We start from the raw sequence: 24,490 nt of genomic DNA on the forward strand, positions 1-24,490 counted from the left end.
GAGCATTTTCTCTGGTTTTCATCATTTTGATTTCCGGGCTCAGAACCATCCCAAACATCCCTGTAAACTCTCCTTCAGAGGACTCTGCCCTGGGCAGCCATGGAGCACCCTTCCCTCCAGGTTCTCCTGCCATCAGTGCTGGGTTGAAGCTTCCTCCCTCGATGTTGTTTGCATCCACGAGCATTCCTGAGCCATCCAAACTCCTGCTGCAATTTGGCAGAGAGCAAACGGATCCTTTGGCACAGAATTTCTATATTACACTGTTAAGTCTGCAGAGCAATCCAAGATCTTCAGAGATGAAAAAAGCCATACAAATGCATATTATTATTAAATCTGTGCCTGGTTAATTTATAAAAATGTATTAAAAAACCTAAGAGGCTTCCCAGATGAGAAAATGGGCACATTACTGTTTGAAATATGAATGAAGCAGAGATCAGTGTTAAATGCCAGAGTGATATTGTATTTTATTCTACAGTGCTCTGCAAAAAAGTTGCATTTATAAACCCATTTATTGTATTATGTACTCGCAAACCACCTTGTCATCCATTTATTGCACAAATAAAATCTTAAAAGCAGAGGATTAGTTGAGTGTGTCCCTGTGGGACCACAATCTGACTTTAAAGAATCCATCAATGAAAGAAAACAGATGGAGCAGAGATGTTTGCCAGCTCATTGCTCCGAGATGGAAAACACAACTGGCTATTCTCCCACAGCCCACAGCCCTGGAAAGAGAGAAGGACATCCAGCAGGGCTTGTGGAAAACTGTCCCCATTCAGGAGCCAGTTCTGGTTGAAGAATTTATCACTCCAGTCTCCTCTCCTACTGCTCACAGGGTGAAGATCTTGGAGAGGATAGCTCAACTTTGCATGGTGAAAGAAATCTCCCCAAAATTGAAGCCCTGTGTAGAACCTCTGTTAAGACCTAAATTTGTCTTAAACACCACTAGAGAGGCACCTTCATGCATTGGGGAACAGCAACAGCTCAAATGAGTGCCAGGGCTGTTGTCCCTACTGGGAATTTGAAGGGTGAAGGTCTGAAGGATCTTAAAACTTCTCTCAAACATTTCTTTTGGGTAAAAAACCATAATGGAAAAAGACAGAAAAGCTTGGATGTACTGATTTTTGCTATGCCTCTTTCAACCCAGTAGAAAAGCGGAGTCTCCATAACCCAGGAGGGCATTTTTTGGGACAAACAACTGTGGACAGGTACATGCCTTGAATAGGAGTACACTGGAATCCAGCTTTCCAGGTGCCTTGAAAGGCATCAGCACTGGAAGCTTCAAGAGGAAGAGCAGAGAAACACACAGGAGGCAGCTCTTCCCAGGAACAAGCTCTGCCCTGGTACCAGACAATTAAAAGTTGCTTCTTAGCAGGAAACACAACTGGCAGAAGGGGAAAGAAAGAAGAGGGATTTGTGCTGCTGAGCAAAGAGAATGATATCCCTGTGTTCCCTGGCTAATGAAGGGAAAAGAGGCACCTCCAAGTTGTAACTCAGCACTGGAGTGTTTTGAAGAGGCTTTTTTTCTCTAGTGGCAACACAGAGCCTTTGGTCCCTAAAGTTCAGAACTGAATCTGTCTGTATTCCCCACTCTCCTCCCCAGCCCTTCACGGCTGATGCACTTTTTCTGAACCTCTCACAAACATGTCCAATTTGGGGAGCATCTGACAAGTGAAGAAAAATCTTCACAAACCTCAAATCCAGTCATTCTTTGGATTATTTTTTCCTTTTCCTGAAGTTAAGAAATCTGATGGAGCTGCAGTAGGAAAAACAATTCACCCCAGAGTAAGGTGGCTGTTGGTACTTGAACCTTCCCACACAAACAGCTTTCACAGCTTTGTGTGTACAGGCATGTGTTTACACTGGTCAAATTGCCCAAAATGCTTTGCTAAGACCTTGGGTCAGCAACTTGCACAGCTTAACTACACCTCATGTGCAGGAAAAAGTATTTTTCCTGTATTTCCTACTATAAAAGTCATAACTTACACACAGGGTTTTATTTAAAAGAAAACCAAATAAAAGGTTATGTAGAAACAATTTGCTTTTTTCACTATTAAGTACCAAACCCACTCCTGTTTGCACTGCTGAAAGCTGGGTCAGGTACCCCACACAGTCAGAGAATGATGGCAAAAAACACACCCAGGCATTGGAAAAGGCTGGTGGGGCTGCCCATGATTCCAAATTCAATTAGCAGTCCCATGGGAGTTTGGGTTGCACCTGCTCCCTCCATAGCCCACTTCTGAAGGCTCCACTCTTGTGGTGGTGTTTCCTTCCACAATCTTGCAGAATCCAGCTGCAGCTCCAGCATTTTCCCCCAGTTCACACAAGTTTTGGAGTATTTCTCAAGAGCTGCTGTCCCAGGCACCTCAGGCCCTCCAGTGCTCCTGGCCTTGCTGCAGCCCTGGAGCTCAGATCCTCCTTGTGAGGTTCCTGTGTCATTCAGCCAACTCCCCCACTGGTGGCTCTGACCTGCACTTCAAGGGCTTCCCAGGGGATGAATCTGCTTCACTTCAGCCCACTGTACCTGCTGCTCCAGCCTGGTCTTCAAATGTTCTGTTCCAGTGCAGTGAGCTGCTGCAGGCAGGGCTGGAACAAGCCTTCCAGGGAAATCAAAGCAGCAGGCAAGCACCTGCCCATGCATTCCCCAGTCTCTCCTAGTGTTTCCCCAGGTCAGCCCCTGAAACCTGGACACATCACCATCCCTGTTGTCCCACCAGGAGGAGATCTGAAGTGACAAGATTTGCTGATTCTGGAGAGGTGGCAGGACAGCCAGGGACATGGCAGGACAACCAGGGACATGGCAGGACAGCCAGGGACAGAGCAGAACAACCAGGGACATAGCAGGACAACCAGGGACATGGCAGGACAACCAGGGACATGGCAGGACAGCCAGGGACAGAGCAGAACAACCAGGGACATAGCAGGACAACCAGGGACATGGCAGGACAACCAGGGACATGGCAGGACAGCCAGGGACAGAGCAGGACAACCAGGGACATGGCAGGAGAACCAGGGACATGGCAGGACAGCCAGGGACAGAGCAGAACAACCAGGGACATGGCAGGACAACCAGGGACATGGCAGGACAGCCAGGGACAGAGCAGAACAACCAGGGACATGGCAGGACAACCAGGGACATGGCAGGACAACCAGGGACACAGCAGGACAACCAGGGACATGGCAGGACAACCAGGGACATGGCAGGACAGCCAGGGACAGAGCAGGACAACCAGGGACATAGCAGGACAACCAGGGACATAGCAGGACAACCAGGGACAGAGCAGAACAACCAGGGACAGGGCAGAACAACCAGGGACATGGCAGGACAGCCAGGGACAGGGCAGAACAACCAGGTGTTGGGCATATCTGTCTTGGCCTCACTGCAGTGGCTGCGTTCACCAGCCCACACAGATCCATGTGCTCCATGGAGCTCCTCCATGGCCAGGGAAGGAGAGGGGAACAGGCAGTGTCCCTCACCCTGTCTGACTGCTCCACCTCCTCCAGGAATTCCTCTGCTCGAGACAAGGGCTGGGATGGCCCTGGGCTGTCTGTCACTTCCCCCCATGCTCTGCTTGGCTGCTCAGCCCTGGACTTGCAGGGACTTGGGGACCTGCCTGGCAAGGGCTGTGGTGCCACGTAACTTCCTCCACCCACCTTCTTCCACCCCACCAAACCCAGGAGCTGCACATTCAACTCCAGACAGCAGAAAATTGACCCCACTCTTCATGTACGAAACCCATCCCAGCTTTCTGCAGCACCCCTTCCACTGAAAAAAAGCTCTCCAGGGAAATAAAATGCCTTAATGGGGATGTGGCCCAGAGATTGGAAAAGCCCCAGAGTCTGCAGCACAAGGGTCTGTGTGAATCAGGGGCTGCAAGGGAAGGGGTGTTTGGGAGATGGATCGAGCTGCTCTAAAGCTGTGTTCAGCCTTCCTGCTCCATCTCCAGTGATTGGATCAGGATGTGCTCCTACAAACTGGGAGGGCTTTCAACAGCAGGGATTGTGAGACTCTGAGATGGTCTAAAACCAGCTCAGAACAAAACTGACAGGGAGAAAGACACAAAATCCACATATTTTGATTCCTTAAGAGCACAGTGTTTTCTCTGAAGGCCTGATTTCACTGGGGCTTCTCATTTCACTGAAAGCCTCTGCACTGTTCCTTGCTCCTGCTGAAGGACCCCTGTGTGTCCCACCCCAATCCAAGCAACATCAGACACAGCACATTATCCTGGAGCCTGGTGGGAACATCTCATGGTGGAATAAGCAACATTTCTTGTCACTCAGAGAGCCACATTTACATGCAGGTCTAGAGATCCACACAGCAGTGGGAGTGTCCCTGCCTCACACCCCACCCAGAGCAACTTGTAACAAACAAACAAACAAACCAACCAACCAACCAACCAACCAACCAACCAACCAACCAACCAACCAATCCCCTAAGGTGAATATCCAACACAATAAAACAAGCTCAACTGGGAGGAGATCATGGCAATGGAAACACTTTGCAATAAACCCTGGAAGTCCCCACGCTGCTCTGACAGATTGTGGATAAGCTGGAGAGAAAAATAATAAAAATAAACCCACAGAACCGTAAAGGTCACATCTATAGCCGTGCTCTGGATCAACAATGGCTCCTCACACCTCCCACCTTGGATGTGTTTCTGCCTAAGCCATCCTTCTTACAAGTCTGGAAGACAGACAGCAGCACCAGGAAGCACAAACCACTTCTGCCCTCGGAGACGTGCTGGGATCACAGCTTTCCTCTGCCTGACCTCAGCCACTGCCTTCAAGCCCATGTGCCCCAGATTCTCCTGGCCCCGATCCAGAGAATCCCACTGCCCAGCTGCTCCAAAGGCTGGATGTGCTGGCCACCCCAAGAAGTGCCCAGCGAGTCCAAGCTGGAGGAGCTGTGGCCCTTCCCTCCCCTCTGGAGGCAGGGAAAGCACTGCAGCACCGTCCTGCTCTCCGTGAACACACACACAGCCCAGGCAGGGATCCCTGCTGTCCTCCCATTACTGGGAAATCACACTCCAGCCTCACAAGCTCCATTATTCCTGTGTATCGTATAATTAAATTCTATTTGCTGGTTACCTCACAGCACGGCTGCAATTCTTCTGCATCTGAGGCGTTTTAAAAATATTTCTGATCTTCAGCTTCTATTTCATTTTTCCTCTCCTTGGCAACTCTCAGCCATCTCTTTTAGCTGCCTTCCTGCCTGTGAGGTGGGAAGGGGCAGGAGACCTGCTGTGACCAGTCCATGCTGTGCTGTTTCCTCTCCAAGATGAAAGAGATCAGTGACGTGAATGTGTTATCTTAGGGCAGACGCACGGCACAGGTTAATCCCCATTTCCTCCTCAGATATCCAAACTTGAATTACTTCCCAGGAACTTGAATGGGAGCTGAGGTTCCTAAACAGGTTGGGGAACCTTGTGGTGGTGTAGCCAAACCATCACAGATGAGTAAACTGGCCAAGGAAGAAGCAATTCCAGGTTAATCCCACTTGGAGGTGCATTTGCTGCAGTCCCTGCTCCTCCCTTTCTGTTCAAACTTTCTGGAAGAGCTGTGGTGCTAAATGGAAGGGGCAGCGTGAGAACAGGTCTCAGCCCTCCACCCAGGAACAAGGCACCAATTACAGGGAGAGGGAGAAAGCCATAAGATTTAAGGGATTATCTCATCACCACACTCCCATCCCTTTCTGCTTTGATTGAGGTATTGAGGTTCGAGCGCGCTGGCAGGGAAGGCTTTGGCCACGCTCAGCAGGAGGAGAAAAGAAAGTGAGTGTGCAAATCTCAGGCTGTGGGAGGCTGATTGCTGCCCTGTCCAGACCATGTTCCTTCCATGTCCCAGCGGGAGCAGATTCAGTCCCACCACGAGGAACAAATCCATCCTCCAGGCCAGGCAGGCATCCACAGCAGCGGCCTCAGGCTGGGTGCTTCAGCTCGCCCTGCCCTGGCACCGCTCACCCTGCCCGGCTCCAGAGAGGACACCAGAGACACTGAGCATCCACGACAACTTCAGGCTGCAGCATTCAGCCTAAATATTTACTCCAGTGATATTCATGTCTCATGACCATCCCTCTCCCCTTTTTGAGCATTTTCAGTTTCCTAATTGACCTGAAAACTCACAATTTCTGCAACTGGTCCCACTAGCTGGATCTTCACGCTGCAAACGCTTTGCTAGCCATGCTCAGCTGCCTCAGCTGAAATCATTGTGGTTCACACCATGCTAAACCCTCCTTCCACCTCTGCAGGTGCAGTTAGCACAGGTAAGGGGTAGGAAGGTAAACCAGGGAAGATGGGTATGAGGGAGGGACCAAAGCAGGCACGAAGCAGGGATCTCCCCCACCCAGCAATGGGATCTCCCTCATCCAGCAATGGGATCTCCCCCATCCAGCAGCAGGGATCTCCCACACCCAGCAGTTCCCCCCCTTGTGACATGCCCTGACCAAAATCAGCCCCCACTCAGGGCTGACTTGTGGCACTGGTGCCTTCATGCTCCCTGCTCCTTCCCTGCCAAACCCTGTCACTGCACTCAGCTCCTGCTGCCAGAAGGGCATTTTCCCAGCATTTGCCATAACTTGGATGATCTGTGGAAACAGCTCCCCTGCTTCCCCCAGTGCTGCTCCCCATGCACTCTCTCAATCCCATTAAAAGTAATGGGGTGAGATTGTCCAGCCCATTACTTTCGATGGCTTCGTTTCAGCCAGACAGCCTAAAGCTCCCATATCCTCCAAACAGCCAGCAGAGGAGCTCCAAAACTCCCCATTTCATTAGCACATCGTGCATTCCAGCTTGCCAGGGTTTAATTGGAAAGAGAGCCAAGCCTGCGTTAAGGTTTGCTAATTGCAGGAGAGACATGAGCACTCCTTGCACCACTGATGATTATCTCCTTGCTCAGCAATTTTGGGTTCTCCAAGGTGTGAGGTTTTATGAAAATAGTCCAAGTTAAAAAAAAAAAAAAAAAAAGAGAGACATAAGCAAACACAGCCACAGGAGAGGGACTTTATGGAATGGTTGTGTGCTCCAAGATTCTGCTGGGCTTGCTGGTGCTGGAGAGGAAATACAGTTACAGGAGGATCTGCCAGGAAGAAACTTTGGTCTTGCAAAAAGCCAAGTGAAAATCATATATTTAAGATGCATCACAGGAGCTCCAGTTTGAGTCTTTCTGAACTGTAAGTCAAATAATCCACTGAGGGCAGAGACAGGCCAAAAATCAAACCACTTTACCTCCAAGACAGTTTGATATTACAAGATGCTCAGAAAGCTGCACAGCCAAACACCTTTCTTTGGGAGCCGGAGAAATCCCATTTCTGGTCTGATTTCTGACCTCGCCTTCTGCTCCGGGTTTGTAAAAGCCTGTCAGAACCTGATCATGTAACACCACGTGCCCTGTTACAGCCAGGCAAGGCACCTATTAGGGATGTACCTAACGATGTATCCGGGAGACTGAAATAATGACACCGCAACAGCTGGCTAAAAAAAGTGGGAAGAGCTGAGTAGCTAAGTCATAGAATATCCTGAGTTGGAAGGGACCCACAAGGATTGAGTTGAACTCCTGGCTCGGCACAGGACACCCCAAAAATCCCACCAGGTGCCTGAGAGTGTTGACAAATGGTGGATAAAAATCTCCTCTGACCGTGAAACACCGGGAAGCTGCTGGTGGCACTCACAGCCAAGTGCTGGAAGCTTCCAGCCCAGCCCGGAGTTTCCTTGCCTCTGAGCTGAGCCAAGAAGAGATTAGGAAATGCAGCTCTCCTGCACCAACCCCTGTGAGGTCTCTGGTGGCCCCAGGGGCTCAGGGCTGTGCCCTGCTGTGATGTTGGGTCTCTCTGCTGCTGCTCCAAAGCTGTTAGCAGGGTGATGCTCCAGCCCTGTCCAGTCCAGGACAGATAGTAATAAATTTTTCAGTGGCTGGAGCAGAGTGCAGCAACTGTGTGATTAGCATCTTTTTCTCCACTGCACATTTCATCTGTAAACTAAGATTAAATACCTGGAGGAAAAAAGCTGCAGGAAAAGGGAACTTTAATATGTTTTCACAGCAGGGTGAGTAAACAGCTGGGATCCAAGGTTGGGGTGGCTCATGGGGCCAGGAGCTTTCCCCATGTCTACAGTAAAGTTATCCACGTTTCATGAAGGTGCTCTGTTAGAACCAGGAAAAGGATGGGTTGAAAGGGATCTTAAAGATCATCTCATTCCATCCTCAGAGACACCTTCTACTATCCCAGGGTGCTCTAAGTCCCTTCCAGCCTGGCCTTGGACACTTGCAGGGATCCAGAGGCAGCCACAGCTGCTCTGGGCACTCTGTGCCAGGGCCTCACCTCCCTCACAGGGAAGGATTTCTTCCCATTGATGCTTTGTGAGGCTGCCCTAGAACAGAGACTAGACAGAGTTAAAGAATAAAGTAGGGATTTATTAGGAGGCTTCAATGGATCCACCTTGGGCAGCACAAGAGCCCAGCCAGGGCCACACCCAAGATGAACCAAAATGGTCCCAAAATGCACGAGCGCTCCCGGGGGCTCTCACTGGGATCAGCTCTGCTCCATTTGCACCTTGCAGTTCATTGTCCCATTCCAGCTTTAGCCCATGCAGTCCCATCCTGCTTGTTTTTCTCTCTCCAGCCCACGCTGTTTGTGCTCTTGGGCTGAGATTTGGATCATTTGTCCTTGGTGCCCAGCTGGAGGAGGAATTGTTTTGTCTCCCTGCTCTGTGCAGAGAGCTCAGCATCCCCTCATGTGAAGCTCAGAACTACACACTAAAGCAGCACAGCATCTGAAAAATAGAAAAGCTAAAACCTGAGGCGTCACCAATATCGACCTGAACCCTGCCCCCATCAGTGTGAAGCCATTCCCCCTTGTCCTGCAGTGCCCTCTAACCCAGCTGTACCTCAGGATTCTCCTGACCAGAGCAGTTGGCCTCTGAAGCAGCGCTGTGAGGAGCTGCAGGGTCTGCAATCTCCTCAGAGTGAACAAGGGGAGCAGAACCGCTCCATTACCTGCCTGGCTTTGAACTCTCAACTCATTTAAACCCAACAAAACCTATTCCAAATGCCTGTCAAGCCTCACCGACCTCACTCGCCTGCAACCTCAGCCAGAGATAAAACAAGGGAATGAATTTCATGAATCGCATGGGAAGTGAGGAATGGTGCCTGCTGTTGAGAAGGAAGGAATCATCACCTACAATTTCAGTAACCATCAAAATATTGCTCTTCATCACTGTAACATGAGTGCCAGGGCAGTGATGCTGATAGGGCACCTCAGGTGGTGAGCATATCACCATTTTTAAAAAAAAACAAACACAAAACCTAACAAAAATTCATACACACAGAGAAAAAACCACCACACTTTTTGCTTTGGAGTGCATCCGACTGATAGGCATAAGAATGGTGTCAGGGCTTGTGAGCCATCCTTCCCAATCCCAAAAAATAACTTACTCTGCACCCCCAGGTGTTGTACCAAACTTTCATTTTGCTCACATACAACGTGACCTGGGCATCCTGCACATAACCCACTCCTTATGGGAGATGTTGTCTGCTCTGACGGGGAAGGACAATGAGATTTGAATGCTCTGGCTGCACTTGTAGGAAAATTTTTTTCAAGCACCGTCTTGCCTAAAGGAAAATTCCAACATGCCCAAAAGACAGGGGTGCAGGCAGGGGAAATAGCATAGCATAGTTTGGCTTGGAAGAAAACTTAAAGCCCGTCCAGTGCCACCCCCTGCTAAGGGCAGGGACACCTCCCACTGTCCCAGGCTGCTCCAAGCCCTGTCCAGCCTGGCTTTGAACACTTCCAGGGATCCAGGGGCAGCCACAGCTTCTCTGGGCACCCTGTGCCAGGGCCTGCCCACCGTCGCTGTCAAAACTTCTTTCTTTTAGGCTGATACTGGCCTTTGCTGTTCTCTCTGCAAACAGCTCTAAGCCACCTTTCCCCATTGCTGCCCATCCTCTCTGCACAGGAGCCAGGGGAGCCAGGCACACACAGCTGACCTGCCCTGGATTCCCGGGGAGCAGGAGGATCCGCGTTCGGAGCGCTGATGGATGGGCAAGCACCCCCCGCCTTTCAAAGGACATTACATGCCACTGATGTAATCAATAATGTATTATTTCCTCTATGTTTTATATCCTCGTGTTTATGATGTGTAAATAGGGATTTACAATGATCTGAGTGTGTTCATTTAATGCAGCTGACACCCTGCATAGGAGATCCACCAGCCGCCCCTCGGGACCTGCGGGGAAATGAAACGAGGCTTCTCCCACAAAGCCTTCTTTTCCAAAGAAATGGAGAAAGAAAGGAAGAAAAAAGGGAATAAAACAAGGCCAAGGTAGAGAGATCAGAGCCTGTGCGCAGGGGATGGAACACAGAATGAGTGCCAGTTCTGGGATTCAGTCATGCTGGCATCACTGTGAAAAGGACGTCAAACACTGCTCTCATCTCAAGTCCAAGGTGCTGCTTCCAGGAGGAAAAGGAAGGTTGGGGTGGGGGGAGAAACTTCCCCTTGAAAGGCATTGGCACACCTATGCAAAGTTCCTTCTTATTTGATCTTGGGCACAAAGAGCAGAACAGAAGCATATCATCCTTTGCAGCTAAAATGAAAAAATAAAGAGGACTTTTATCCCAGATCCATTTATCTCAGGTAATAAATTCTGCTCCTGCCTGCAGCCAGTCAGTATTTTCCAGGTGGGTAACTTTCTTGCTGGAAAAATGAACAAAGCAATCAAAATAATTTGCTAATTCATTTCATACTCTTTTTTTTTTTTTTAAACCTAAACTGCAAGTTAAAACAAACCTGAATAGCCTGGTGTGTTGTGTCAATGTTTTGTTCAACAAATATCAAAGCAACACTGGAATTCTTAATTGTCTCTTAAGAGATCTTAAGACACCTCCAGAAGTTACACGGCGCTTCCCAGCAGGAAGGCGGCACCGCGGCTGCATTGAACAGCCACGTGTGCTTCCTGTAGCATGGCAGCAGCCTGAAGTGCCACCAGTGCCACCCCTGCCACGGCAGGGACACCTTCCACTGTCCCAGGCTGCTCCAAGCCCCGTCCAGCCTGGCCTTGGGCACTGCCACAGCTGCTCTGGGCACCCTGTGCCAGGGCCTCACCACTGTTACTGTCAAAGCTTCTTCCCTGTGGGCTGGTATTGCCCTTTGGGAAGTGCCTTGTGGGCTGATGTCTCCTTTTGGGAAGTGCCTCTGCCTGTCTCCACAGCAGCACGTCCATCCTGGAACACCTTGGGATGGCAAGGACACGATCCTGCTCCCACCTTCCCAGTGAAGCCACCAGATAAAATGAAGCAACCTGACCTGTCCCCAGCACGTTCTCAATCCTGATCAATGGAGCAGCTCAGCAGAACAGTCAAGCACACCCCTGGGAAATGCAGGTTCTGAGCAGCTTTCCTGTGCCAAGTTATCCCCCCATGCCCAACGTGTGCCTTTCCCAACATCTGTGCCCTGCCTCGTGTCCTCTCAAGCTCATCTTGGTGCATCCAGCCAAGGAAAAACACGGCTCTGCACCAGAAAGAAACCCCTTAGGATCAGTCATCCTTCTGGCTGTGCCAAAGCCTCCTCGTGCAGCCTGGTCTGTATTATTTACTCATCTGTGTTATTTACTCCCAGCTTAGCTAGGAAAGAGCAGCCACATCCTTTCCCTGCTTCTGTGAGGATGCAGGGACCGTGTTTCTGTCACACAGGAGACTTTCTGCAGCACTACAGAGGAGCGGGAGGCTCTCCTCACTCCCTGAGCTCATCTGCCTCGCCAGGCTCCTTCCTGCACCATTAAACAGCTGCCACGTTCCACCTCAGAACTTCTTGCAACTCAGCAGAAAAAAAGGAAAAAAAGAAAAAGAGAGGAAAAAAAGGAGGCTTAGCAGAAAAAAAAATAGATAAGTACCATAAAACACTGGAGAAAACAGACAGGCCCCCATTGGTCAACAGCTGTGCACTGCTGTGGCATCGTCCTCGCTAGAAGACACTGCATTAGGGGAAGCAATGATCATCATCATTAAATGCCTTGATGGAGCTCAGGCATCTGGTTTGCAGCATTTAGCTGATGAAATAAATAAGGGTGCTTTTGGCAAACACACAGGGAACAAACATGAGAGGATCACGGATGCTGGAGGGGTTCCAACTTCCCTAATAATGTCCTTCCCTTTTGCCAGCTCAGGGACTTCCCAGAGGAGAGTCCTGCAGCACATAAGGGCACTCACACCAGTGCCAGCAGGCTCTTTGGGCAGGCAGATCCCATCACCAAGGGCACTCAGCCCTCCTGGTGTGGGAAAAGAGACAATAATCTGCATTAAAGCCTGACAGTCACACAGAGACTCAATGGCACAGGTGGAATACCCGCTGCGCCACAGCCCCAGCCCTGAATGGTGAGGGATGCATCCACAGGGCTCCTTTGGGAGGGGATGAGCAGAGTTCTGGTCACCCCCTGCCATCTGCCCAGATGAAATACCCTTGTTTGGGACTCACTTGCTGTCTGAGGAAACTCTTCCTCATCCCTGGAAGTGTCCAAGGCCAGGTTGGATGGGGCTTGGAGTGACCTGGTCTGGTGGAAGGTGGCAGCAGGTGAAATGGGATGGTCTCTAAATTCCCTTCCAACCCAAACCATGCTGTGATTCTCCAATGCTGTGAGTATCCACAGGGAATTGCATTGTCAGCCCTGCCTGCAGTGAGGACAGAAGGCTGCCCACCTCCTCCATCTACACTTGGAGCAAGCCATTATTCCATAGACCAGCTTTCCATTCCCATCCCAGGGATGCATCTCTGATCTGTAGGACTGGTTTGGATAACCCACCACTGCTCAGCACCTGGGCTGTCCTAGCATCAAAAAGTTGCCCAGCCCCAGAGACGCTCGTTTCCTGTATTTCTGTCTCTGGATGGGTTTTTACTTTCTGGCTAAACTGCAGCTGCAGGACAATCTTGGTGACAGACTGGGCCGTGTGATGCAGTCCCTGCACGTTCAGATTAGAAATGATTATGACTTTCATGAAATAGCTGAACACAATTCTCATGGCCATCTATTTCCACCCCTCCTCTTTCAAAGACAGCAAGTGAGAGGTGCAGAGCAAGTCTAGAGGGATAATAAAGATACCAGGATCCAGTTCTTGCCCTGCACACTGTGTTAGGGCAGCTGAGGTGCAGGGTTTGCCTGAGCTGGGCTTACAGCAGATCAAGACAGTGTCTTTCACCTCAACATTCTGTAATCATCCTCTCAGGGAATGGCAGAAACATGTCCCTTCCTTCCACAGCCAAAGGAAGTAGGATTGGGCACAGAGGACAGATGTCCACTCCACGCAGACCCCAAAGCCCCCTGCTTGGGCAGAGTAACACAGGAACAACTTTGGAAGGAGGAGACAGAGTTCCTTTGTAAAGGAGAGCTGGTAGGTTCCCTAAAGAATGTGGAGAAATGCTGGACCTCCCGCAGCACAGCATCAGAGCAGAGCAGGGAAAGTTTTCCCTGGACTATGGGACACAGCACGGTGGCTTCCTGAAGGCCTTCAAATAGATATTCCCTCAGCAAGCTTTAAATGGCCTGGGTGACAGGGTGGGGAATTAACTGGTGACCACATTCCCTGGCATTCCATGGGCTGGAATATTCCCATGTACAGCCAGCAGCAGGCTGGTGAGACTGGTGAGAACGTGCTGCAGCAACCAAGAGGCTGGAGGGAATGGGACAGACCTGCTGACCTTTCCCAAGGTTTATCCCAGCACTGCCAACCCTGGCAGGAGGATTTCATCCCTCAGAGCTACGTGGGACGGAGCGAAGGAAGGCCATGTTCATCAGGCACCACACCTTAGGGAAAGTCTTTGGAAAGAAGTTTATCCATCATCAGTAGGCAAAGGTGACATTTCAGAGAGACACAGGCAGCGTCACAGCCCTGCCAGGCCATGGAAGAGAAGGGGATTAATGAACTTTGAATGTCTGACCTCAGGGGGACCCCAACACCTTCCTGCTCTCAAAGCCACCAGCAGGGCGAAGCACACGTCAGGAACTCCCTGCTGCAGACAGTGACCCCAAAAATCCACCCCAGCCCCTCCTCACAGACACCTTTTCCCATGGAAAACACCTCCCAGAGCACTTGTCCTTCTCCCATCAGCCTCCCACCCCCCATCTCAGCACATGGCCAGCCCAAGGGAACAGCAAGGTCTTGGGTAAATTTAGGGCTGGATTATAGCCCAGCTGACTGTGGCTAACCTTCCGAAATGAAGGTCAGTGCTGCTACCTTGGGATGTGGTTTTCTTCCATTTATTTCTTGATGGGAAAGCGATGGAGAGTGTAATTACTGCACACAAGTTGTGAATGTCCTAGTCCAGGGAAAATGAAGATTTGGATACAAGTTCTGTGCGAAGAGGGGGAAAGAGGGATGTTAAGCAGACAGAAAGGGGGTGTTAAACAGTCAGAAAAGGGTGGTAAACAGTCCGTGCCAGCTCCCACTGCGCTGAGGGAAAAGCCACCAGGCTGTCCCATCACCCCATGTGTGGGAGATGCTGCACAGCAGCTGAAGTGCAGGGATATGGGGAGCAGCATCCATTGCCTGCTCTCAGCTGTGCACTCCTGAACCTGCAAGAACCTTTTCAAACTCCCTGTGACCCAAGCAGCTGCAGCACCACTCAGCAAGAGCTTTGGAGAGGCTACAGAGATGATCACAGCAAACCCTGGGATCCTCCAAGGCTGGGAGCATCCATCCCAATCCCACCTCTCTGCAGCTATGGGCACATCAAATCCAGGTGCTGTGGATACCCAACTCCTAAGCAAATCCTGCTAGGAGCTCAGGAAAAACAGAACAGCTACTCCAGAAGCAAAATAAAATCCAAAACCAACTGAAACCCCACAATTACTGCTTCAGCAACAAGGCAGGAAATAGATGTTTGGTTGAAGAGGTGTTTTCACCTGGACTGAGACACCCCCTGTGCCCAAAGCCCTGAGGGACAGACCCCACCACACCTTGGGGCTGCAGAGCCTGTGGGGTATGGGAGCAAACCCCACATCCACACCCTTCCTGCAGGGCTTTTGGAGGGAGGGCACTCGCAGTTTGGACAGGGTGCTCTGCAGTGGGGCCAGAGAGCAGTGCCTGCCACCTGCCACACCCCCTGGGTTGTCTGTCACAGCAGCCTCTGGTGTCTCCTCACCACGGCACCTGTCTCATCTCCTCACCTCACCACAGCATCACCATGGCATCATCCTGGCATCACCACAGCATCACCATGGCACCACCACAGCATCACCACAGCATCACCACAACATCACCACAGCATCACCACAACATCACCACAACATCACCATGGCATCACCACAACATCACCACAACATCACCACAACATCACCACAGCATCACCACAGCACCACCACAGCATCACCACAGCATCACCACAGCATCACCACAACATCACCATGGCATCACCACAACATCACCACAGCATCACCACAGCATCACCACGGCATCACCACAGCATCACCACAACATCACCACAACATCACCATGGCATCACCACAACATCACCACAACATCACCACAACATCACCACAACATCACCACAGCATCACCACAGCATCACCACAACATCACCACAGCATCACCACAACATCACCACAGCACCACCACAACATCACCACAGCATCACCACAACATCACCACAACATCACCACAACATCACCACAACATCACCACAACATCACCACGGCATCACCACAACATCACCACAGCATCGCCATGGCACCACCACAACATCACCACAGCATCACCACAACATCACTACAACATCACCACAGCATCACCACGGCATCACCACAGTATTACCCTGGCATCACCCTGACAGGGCCACCCCCAGCAGCTCCTCCAGCAGCAGAGTGAGGGGAATGGAGGGAGGAGCTGCCTCAGGGCCCTGCTGAGCTGAGCCCTGGCACCTGGCACTGAGGAGCCCCCATGCACTGGGCACCTGGGAAACAGAATCAGGGAATCACAGAACCTCCTGAGCTGGAGGGACCCACAGGATCATCCAGGGCAGGCCCTGGCCCTGCCCAGACCCCCCAACAGCCCCACCCTGCCAGGGCATCCCTGGCAGTGCTGTCCAAAGGCTCCTGGAGCTCTGGCAGCCTCGGGGCCGTGCCCATTCCCTGGGGAGCCTGGGCAGTGCCAGCACCCTCTGGGGGAAGAACCTTTCCTGATCTCCAGCCTGACCTGCCCTGGCCCAGCTCCAGCCGTGCCCTGGCTCCTGTCCCTGTGCCAGGGCAGAGATGGGAGCTGCCCTCGGGAGGAGCTGCAGCCCCTGAGCTCTGCCCTCATCTCCTCTGCTCCAGCTGAACAATCCCAGTGCCCTCAGCTGCTCCTCCTGTGGCCCCTCCAGATCCTTTCCCATCTCCGTGTCCCTCCTTTGGGCACTCTCCAACAGCTGTGGATCGATTTATTTTGTGGTGCCCCAGCTGCCCCCATCACTGGAGCTGAGGCTGCCCCAGCCCCAGCACAGCAGGACAATCCCTCCCTGCCCTCATACCCCCAGGGCACGGTGGCCTTTGGGCTGCCAGGACACACTGGTCACTCATGTCCAACCTGCCCTCAACCAGAACCCTCAGGTCACTTCTCACAGTTCTACTCTTCAGCTCCTCCTTCCCCTTCCAGCACCTTCCTCTTCCCTGGGGCAAAAATCATTGTGGATGATCCCACCACAGAGACACCTGAGGAGGAAAATGAAATTAAACTCCACAAAGCCCCTTCCCCTCACTCCAGGTGGCTGAGGGCTGAAGGCATCTTGCCTTGAACATCCCCCTCCACGCTGACAGGGACCCCAGGGAGCTCAGTACACATCGCTTTGCTTCCCTTCACGCTTGTATAAAGAGAAAAGGACAAATAAATTGAGATTTATGGGATGCCAGACAGCTGATTTTTTTTAAAATAATTTTTCCCTCCCCCACCTTGAACTCAGTGTTTTATTTTCTCCCCTGCAGTGGCTGTTTGGAGGCTGCAGATGGAGCGGGAAGAGCAGCTGGGATCTCCTTGAAGAGAGATCAGTGACAGCAGGATGGGCTGTGGTGTGTGGTGCCCTCACAGCATCTCATTCACCTCGATGTGGTACTGGATATCCTGGAATCCCAGAATGGTTTGGTTTGGAAATGCCCTTAGAGATTGTCTCATTCCACCCCTGTCATGGCAGGGACACCTTCCCCTATCTCAGGTTGCTCCAAGCCCATCCAGCCTGGCCTTGGACATCCCCAGGGATCCAGGGCAGCCACAGCTGCTCTGGGCACCCTGTGCCAGGGCCTTGGCACCCTCCCAGGGAACAATTCCTTCCCAATCTCTAGTCTGATTTCCCTTCTTGTGCTTGTTCAGGAAGCACCTGAGCAAGGCCCAACCTGGTTCCCAACATTTGAGCATCAAATAATGTAGAAATTACTTTCCTACAGCTGCTGTGCAAGTTGTTGTGGAGTATGCTTGGCACAGAGGCCCTGTGTGCTAGGAATCAGATGGAAGTGGGAATGGCTGGTGGCCTCTTGGTGGAACCACCTCCTGCAGCACCTCCTGAGGCCCCAGGCAGAAGCAAGACACCGTGAACAGAGAGGGGAAGGGGCTGGAGCACGAGTCTGGTAAGGAGCAGCTGAGGGGGCTGGGGGGCTCAGCCTGGAGAAAAGGAGGCTCGGGGGGACCTTCTGGGTTTCCACAACTCCCTGACAGGAGACAGCCAGGTGGGGGCTGGGTTCTGCTCCTGGGGAAGAAGTGACAGGACAAGGAGAAACAGCCTCAAGCTGCACCAGAGGAGCAAGCTCACCATGATACCTTTAACCCCACCGTGGTCTCTACAACTTCTCCATGGTCTCTACAACCTCACCATGATGTCTTTAACCCCACCGTGGTCTCTACAACCTCTCCATGGTCTCTACAACCTCACCATGATGTCTTTAACCCCACCATGGTCTCTACAACCTCACCGTGGTCTCTACAACTTCTCCATGGTCTCTACAACTTCACCATGATATCTTTAACCCCACCATGGTCTCTACAATCTCTCCATGGTCTCTACAACCTCACCACAGTCTCTGCAAGGTAATCAAGTCTCTACAGCTTCACTGGTCTCCACAACATCACCATGCTTCAGCCTCAGCACGGTTTCTACAACCTCACCATGGTTTCTACAATCTCTTCATAGTCCCTTCAGTCTCACTAAGGTCTCTTCTGGTCTGTCTGGATGCACACACGTGCAGGTGCACACCCTACAGGTGTTCCTGGGGTGCACACCTGTCCCGTGTCACACAGGTGTGTCCCACCGGTGCAGCCCCTCCATGCACAGCCCTATCAGCACACACAGGCATGAGTGCTACAGCCACACACAGGAATGAGAACATCTCACAGATATGTCCCTTTTCCGTGCCCGGTTTCTTCTTTTTCTGGGAACCACAAACTGATACTGCATGGATGGGCTGGATTCTCCACCCTGCTTTTAAGCTGCTCCCTGAATCTACACTCCTCTGGGTCTCCCACCCCCCCAAACCATCTCTCTTTGTAGCTGCTCCTTTTCATGTCCCAGCTGACACCTCAGGGATGGGAGGCAATGGTTAATATTACATTTTTTCCTTCCAAGCATGCAAATGCCCAGAGTGGAGCTGAAAACAAGTGACTTCTGACCAGAGTGATGTGATTGGGAAATGCAGATTCTCCCTCTCCCTCTCGTGCTGGTGACTGGAGTCAGGTCTGTGTCACCTCTTGCACACCAGCTCTGTCAAGCAGCTGCCTTGGATGCATCTTTTAACGAAGTCCCAGTGATTGATTGCTCCCTGGCCTTACAGGGATGCTGCTGGCCCCCTGACCCGCTCCTGCCAGCCAGAGGATTCTGGCAGAGGGGCTCAGCCCACGCCAGCCCCGGGCCTGTCTCCCAGCTGAAATTTCCTTCCTTCCAACACGAATGTGCAGCACGAGCAAAGTGACAACTTTGAGCTGCCGTCAGCAGAGGAGCCGCTGGTCTCATCTGAATAGCGGTGCGCGGGTTTAGGTTTTAATTAAGCCCTTGTGGCTTCCTTGAAAGGTTGGAGATGACACAGCCTCCTCTGAAGCTGGCCCAGGGAGACATCCAGAGTCAGCACCAAAGCCTGCCTCCTCCTTCAAATGATGTGAAATTGGGACCCTGGTAAAAAGGATGAATTCTGAAGAGCAGCAAAAATGTTGTGGTTTTCTTTTTCCTGAGCCGAGGTCGGCTCTGGGAGGAAGGCAGGCTCCTGCCAGCTCAGCTCCTGTGCCTGGTGAGCCATCACTCTCCATCCCTGCCCGGCCGTCCCTTCAGGGCCTCGCGGTGATGAGCGGATCTTTCATCCCGAATTTATCGCTGCTCTCCATGCAGATGCCAACAGGGAAACGCTCTCCCTTGCATTTACACTGCTGGATACACAGCCATCAAACACCCTCAATCAAAGACCTCTGGCCACCGCCCAGTCAGTCCTGGATCCGCCTGTGTCCGTGTGAATCCAAACAAGTGCTGTTTGTTCCTTGGACAGATGAATGTGCACCTTCCCTCCCCCTCCTGCTCCACAACGTTGTATTTTAGTACTGACTGGAAGATTCCTATCAAACAATACAAGCACATTTGTCAAGACTGTTCACAGTGGCTGGGCTTCTCTCAGGAAATGATGGAAAAGGAGCAATGTTTAATTCCCAGGTTGGTGGGATTTGCAGTGCTGTGTTATTTGAGCTTTGTTTCCTCCACACTTCCTTCTCTGCTTTTTTTCTTTTCAGGATGGAAAATCCCTCAAGCTAAAATATTTTTACCTGGCTTGCACTCATTTCTAACCCAAACAACAACAACAACAAAAAAACAACCAACTTGGAGTTTTAAATTGGCTATGAAGAAAACAAACCAGGCAACGATGCAGAGCAATTTTTTTGAGGAGGGCTTGCTTTTTTTCTGCTTCAAACAAGAACAAAAATGTTCATTTCCTCCACAAATCCTCTGGCCATTTTAAACAGGATCATTAATAAATGGGGAGAACAGGGAGAAACACACTTATAGCTAGGAAAATGAATGGGAAAGCCCCATGGGAGGAGGCATCATGGATTAGCACAGGGAAGGAGATGCCTCATCAAAGGGACCCTGAATTTCACAGGGGCAGTTTGAGTGATGAACATGGGGGAGGAGGAGAAGGAAATGGAGAAGGACGAGGAGGAAGAAAAGGAGGAGGAAGGCTTCTACTGACAAAGGACAGATAAAGTGGAGCTTAAATGTCACATCCTCTCATGGCAGTGCCCTGTGTCCCCCCGCTGTGACCTCCTGCCCCTCTGATCCCTGGCTTTGTCTGGAGGGGAGGTGGAAATGTCTCAGTGCTGATGTCACATTGTCACAGGTCTGCACTCCCGGGACTCTGTCTAACAAAAGCACCCAGAACAGCCTTGGCAAATGTCCTCTGGACAATGTGGAGTGAGAATTGACACTGAACACCCTGAATACCATTTCTAGAGCCACTTGTGCCATGAAGCTGAAGAGCTCTTCTGTGCTGTCTCCTGCTTTGAAGAGCTCTTGGTGTGACACAAGGGTTTAGGTCAAGCATTCTCACTTGCACCAGTTCCACCCACTCCTGAGAAACACATTTCTAGGAGGAGAGGATCTGTGCTCTTCCGTCACATCTTTAGGCAGCTTTTTGTTCCCTAGTTTTTGTTTTCCTCATTTCTAGCAGGTTGAGGAACAGCTGAGAAGATGCACAAAAAGGCCCAAACCCTGTCATTATTTACACATCTCCACTCCCCAAAACCATTTCAAGCACTTAAAAAATGTGTGTGAGACCAAGGTGATTTCAAAATTAAAAAAAAAAAAAAAAAAGAAATGATGAAATTTTTCAGAAATAGAAATAAATAGCAAATGACTTCTATGTCCTTTTTATTTGCTCCCTGGCTCTGCAGAACATAAAGGTTATGTTTTCTAAATTTTCCCTGCTGCTGTAAAGATCAAACAGTCAAAAGGCAAGGAAGGCTGAGCCCCTCATTTCATGTCATGACTTCAGGAGCTGGACCCTTTGGAAAAGCAATAAACATCCCGGGCCTGATGCTCTAGAGTATTGGTGAGATTTGTGAGTAAGAACAGAATTTTATGGGCCTTGACTGTCCTTAAGATCCTTCGGGGGGACTTTTGGTTATCCTAAATATAACTTGCTTCTTTCCCAAAGTCCTTTCTCACCTGGCTTGTGCTAAAAGCTGTGCACAGGGTTATGAGCTCTTCCACCCTGATAACAGAGATTTCCCTCTCTGCTTTCCACGGCTGAACCTGGACCCATGGGATGCTGCCTTGGCTCATTGTGCCTCTGTGTGCATCTCACAGCCTGAGCAGCCTCTCTGGGACGTCAGGGCAATTTCTTTTCCCTTTTTTCCTGCCACAGGCCAAGCACATGGAAGGAGAGCTCTGGCCCCAGGGGATCCTGCTCTTGAGATCGTTCCAGCGGGAGCAGATGGTGATGGCACATGAGCATTTCAGGCATCACTACCACTGTGGATGGGCTCACCTTAAGGAAACAGAGAAACCCATTTGTTCTACTATTCAAACCATGTCTGTATGCTTGGCTGACACAACTCAGCCTTGGTGCACGTGGCCAGGTCGCTGAATTCAGCTCCCTGCAAGCCGGGAAGGGGAGCAGGAAGGATTCTGAGCACCTCCCTGTTACTACAGTAACACAGCAGCCCTGCGCGGTACCACGCTGGTGACTGCAGCAATACTTTCCTCTAACAGTCCCGCTCAATCCTGCCTGGGAACGAGCTCAAGCCAAGGAGAGGAATACAAACAGCCCCCCCTCAGCTGAGTGGGAAGCTCTCCCCACTGCCCACAGCCACGCCGACAGCCACCCCAACCTTTTATTAAGTGTCGAGCCATTCCCTCTGCCTGTCACTCTGTTTTATTTCCATTACCTTTCAGCAGGGAAAGATTTAGGATCCATCTCCCTGTTTAGCAACATCCATTTGTAACAGCAGGACCACTGGGGAGCAGTCAATAAGTGCTACACCGGTCCATCCCTGGAAACTGTGCAGCAGTTAGTGCAGAATATGAAATATATATGGCTGCCTTCACCTAATCTAAAACTGTATCAAATGGCTCTTAACCTTGCCCGAATGAATTCAATTTGGCTACCGGATGCGGATCCAATCCTTGGGCTAGAACAGAAAAATCACTTACTAAAGCGATGCTCCCGAGGGACAAGCTTCTGAAAGAAAACTCGGAAAGATTTCCAGTTCACTAGTGCTGTGATAGTTCACGCAAGACAAATCTGGAATGATGAGGTCTTTTCGTCAAACACAAGCAAACCCCAGGAAACACGGGAATAGCATTACAAGTGCATTGGAGGGGGGATTGTTAGGGAAGCTCAGGGGAACGCTGGAGAATACAAGAATGGGCAGAAGATGGAGACGTGAACTGAAGGATCTTTGTGTATTTCTGGGGGTCTCATAAGAGAGGGGGTTTGTGAAGAGAAGCAGAGAGTGCTCAAAGCAAGGGGAATAAAAACATCTATCCCCTCCCTTTGGCAGTGGGAAGCCATTCCCCCTTATCCTGTCCCTCCATCCCTTGGTCTCTTGGAGCCCCTTTAGGCACTGGGAAGGACTCTTAAGATCTCCCTGGAGCCTTTTCTCCAGGCAAACACGCCCAGCTCTCCCAGCCTAACTCCAGAGCAGAGGGGCTCCAGCCCTGGAGCATTTCCATGGCCCCTCTGGACTCACTCAAACAGATCTGTGTCCTTCCTGCCCTGGGACCCCCGAGCTGGACACAGTATTCCAGGCGAGCTCTCATGAGAGCGGAGCAGAGGGGCAGAATCCGCACCTTCACCTACTGGCCACCCTTGCCCATTCCAGGGCTCTATTCCTAGAGTACAGATAGCTGTGGAGAAATCAGGCTGTTCTCACAGACAAGGCTGCCTCTTCCCTGTCGGGGATACTCCAGGAGATGCTCTTCTCTGCAGCATGGCTCTCTCCCCCCGATGGCGGCCCGTGGCCACCAGGGATGATTTCCACCAGCGGGATGATTTCCCCTGGCTCGGGGAGCGCCGCGCTCCCGGCCCCGCGCTATTGACTCCGCTGCTGTTAATTGAATTGTCTTGTACTACACTTTGTTTAAGCCGATGAGTGATGGCTCTCACTCGAGCATTCAGCTCCCGGTGAAATAAGGACAGAGACACGTCCTCGGTGCCAAACCCCCCTGACCACCAACATCGTGCCCAAAAGCTGCTCCCCCTCCCCGGGGACCCTCTGTGCTGGGCACTGGCAGGAACGGATCTGGCTCTGAGCCCATCTTGTGCTGAGCATCAAAGGAGGATGCTCTGGGGGGAATTGGGATGGCTGCCCCAGGGATGAGGAGGAAGGATGTGAGAGGGTGCTGCACAAGCCACGGCCAGCAGAGTGGGAAGGGAGAAGTGTGAGGAGAAGGGAGGTGAGCAAGGCGAGCTCAACAACTTCATCTGGAGCCGGAGGCTGCCGGGCCCCGCGGCACAGCTGGGCTGCGGCGCATGCCGTGGCTAATGAGGCATCTGCTCGGGCTGACAGGCGGCATCTGCTGCCGCTCCCTCCTCCTGCCGAGCTCCTGGCAGCCGGGCTCGGCCTCCCGTGCAGCCAGGTGTGCCCACCTGTGCTGCTCCCACTGCCCTGGGCTCAGCCAGGTGTGCCCGAGGCAGGGACAGCTCTGCGAGGGACAGGAGCATCCAGGGATGCCTGCAAATGGAGAAGCCTCTCTGCAGGGAGGGAGCAGGAACCTTTGCCACAAAGCATAACCGTGTTCCCCTCTAATTGCTGGTATTAAAGCCATAAAATTTTATGTTTGCCGTCTCTCTTTTTATGTCTGACTCCCTGTTTACAATCACTTAGGCCAAGCTGCCAGGCCTGGCATTAAAATACCCTGTTCAATTACCGTGGGAGCCCAGGGCAGCGGGGGCAGTGGGAGCAGAGCTGTAGGATGCACTTCCAGCCAGGAAATGGGAAAAGCTGACCAGGACTGGCTTTAACTGAGGTGGAACTTGGCAGCTCAGCCAGAGATGCATCAAAAACAAACCCCAAAATTGGAACAATGTGAAGATGAGGAGAAAATCTGTATTTGGATTTGGCCTCTCTCTAAACTAGAAGTGCTGGGGATGGGAGGGTTTTATTTTCCTTGGGAAAAGGGTCAGTTTAGAAGCAGAGGAGTCTTTTGGCTTTGTTTAGGGGCTCTGTGATGCAGGCCAACAAGGAGCAGGGAGGTTTGCCATGATTTTTTAAGCAGGAGCATATGTCAGTTCTGCTGGAAACCTCTGTCTTCTTCTGAGTTGCAGGTGCCTCTTCTCAGGGCAGATGAATTATCAAGGGTTCTCTCAAGATGAAATTCTTAATCAAAGTCTTGATCACTATTGGTCATTAAAGACCCCACATGGCTTTTCTAATCATGGAAGAGGAAATCCACTATCTTAATCAAATCCTGGTTAATTAGGTTCCCAGTTGAAACTCGATATTTTCACCGTATTCATTTCCTGGCCTGTTTGGCTGTACTATTGTACCACGTGGGAAACATGGGAAACCTTT

At 51.2% G+C, this 24,490-nt stretch overlaps 1 protein-coding gene across 4 annotated transcripts in view; it reads right to left on the bottom strand.

Annotated features, from left to right (window-relative positions):
• Nucleotides 1–24,490, bottom strand: part of KIRREL3 (kirre like nephrin family adhesion molecule 3) — a 368,214-nt gene that overhangs the window by 137,897 nt on the left and 205,827 nt on the right. Inside the window, exon 1 of one of the 4 annotated variants that reach the window (XM_053996904.1) lies at nucleotides 5,089–5,103. The exons of the other annotated variants lie outside the window; for them this stretch is intronic. The gene's annotated coding sequence lies outside the window, so the exon portion shown is untranslated. Of the gene's footprint in view, nucleotides 1–5,088; nucleotides 5,104–24,490 lie in introns of those variants that run through there. 4 annotated transcript variants of the gene reach the window in all.

This window comes from Vidua macroura, chromosome 22 (genome assembly GCF_024509145.1).
Source record: "Vidua macroura isolate BioBank_ID:100142 chromosome 22, ASM2450914v1, whole genome shotgun sequence".
In the NCBI taxonomy this organism is placed as follows: domain Eukaryota; kingdom Metazoa; phylum Chordata; class Aves; order Passeriformes; family Viduidae; genus Vidua; species Vidua macroura.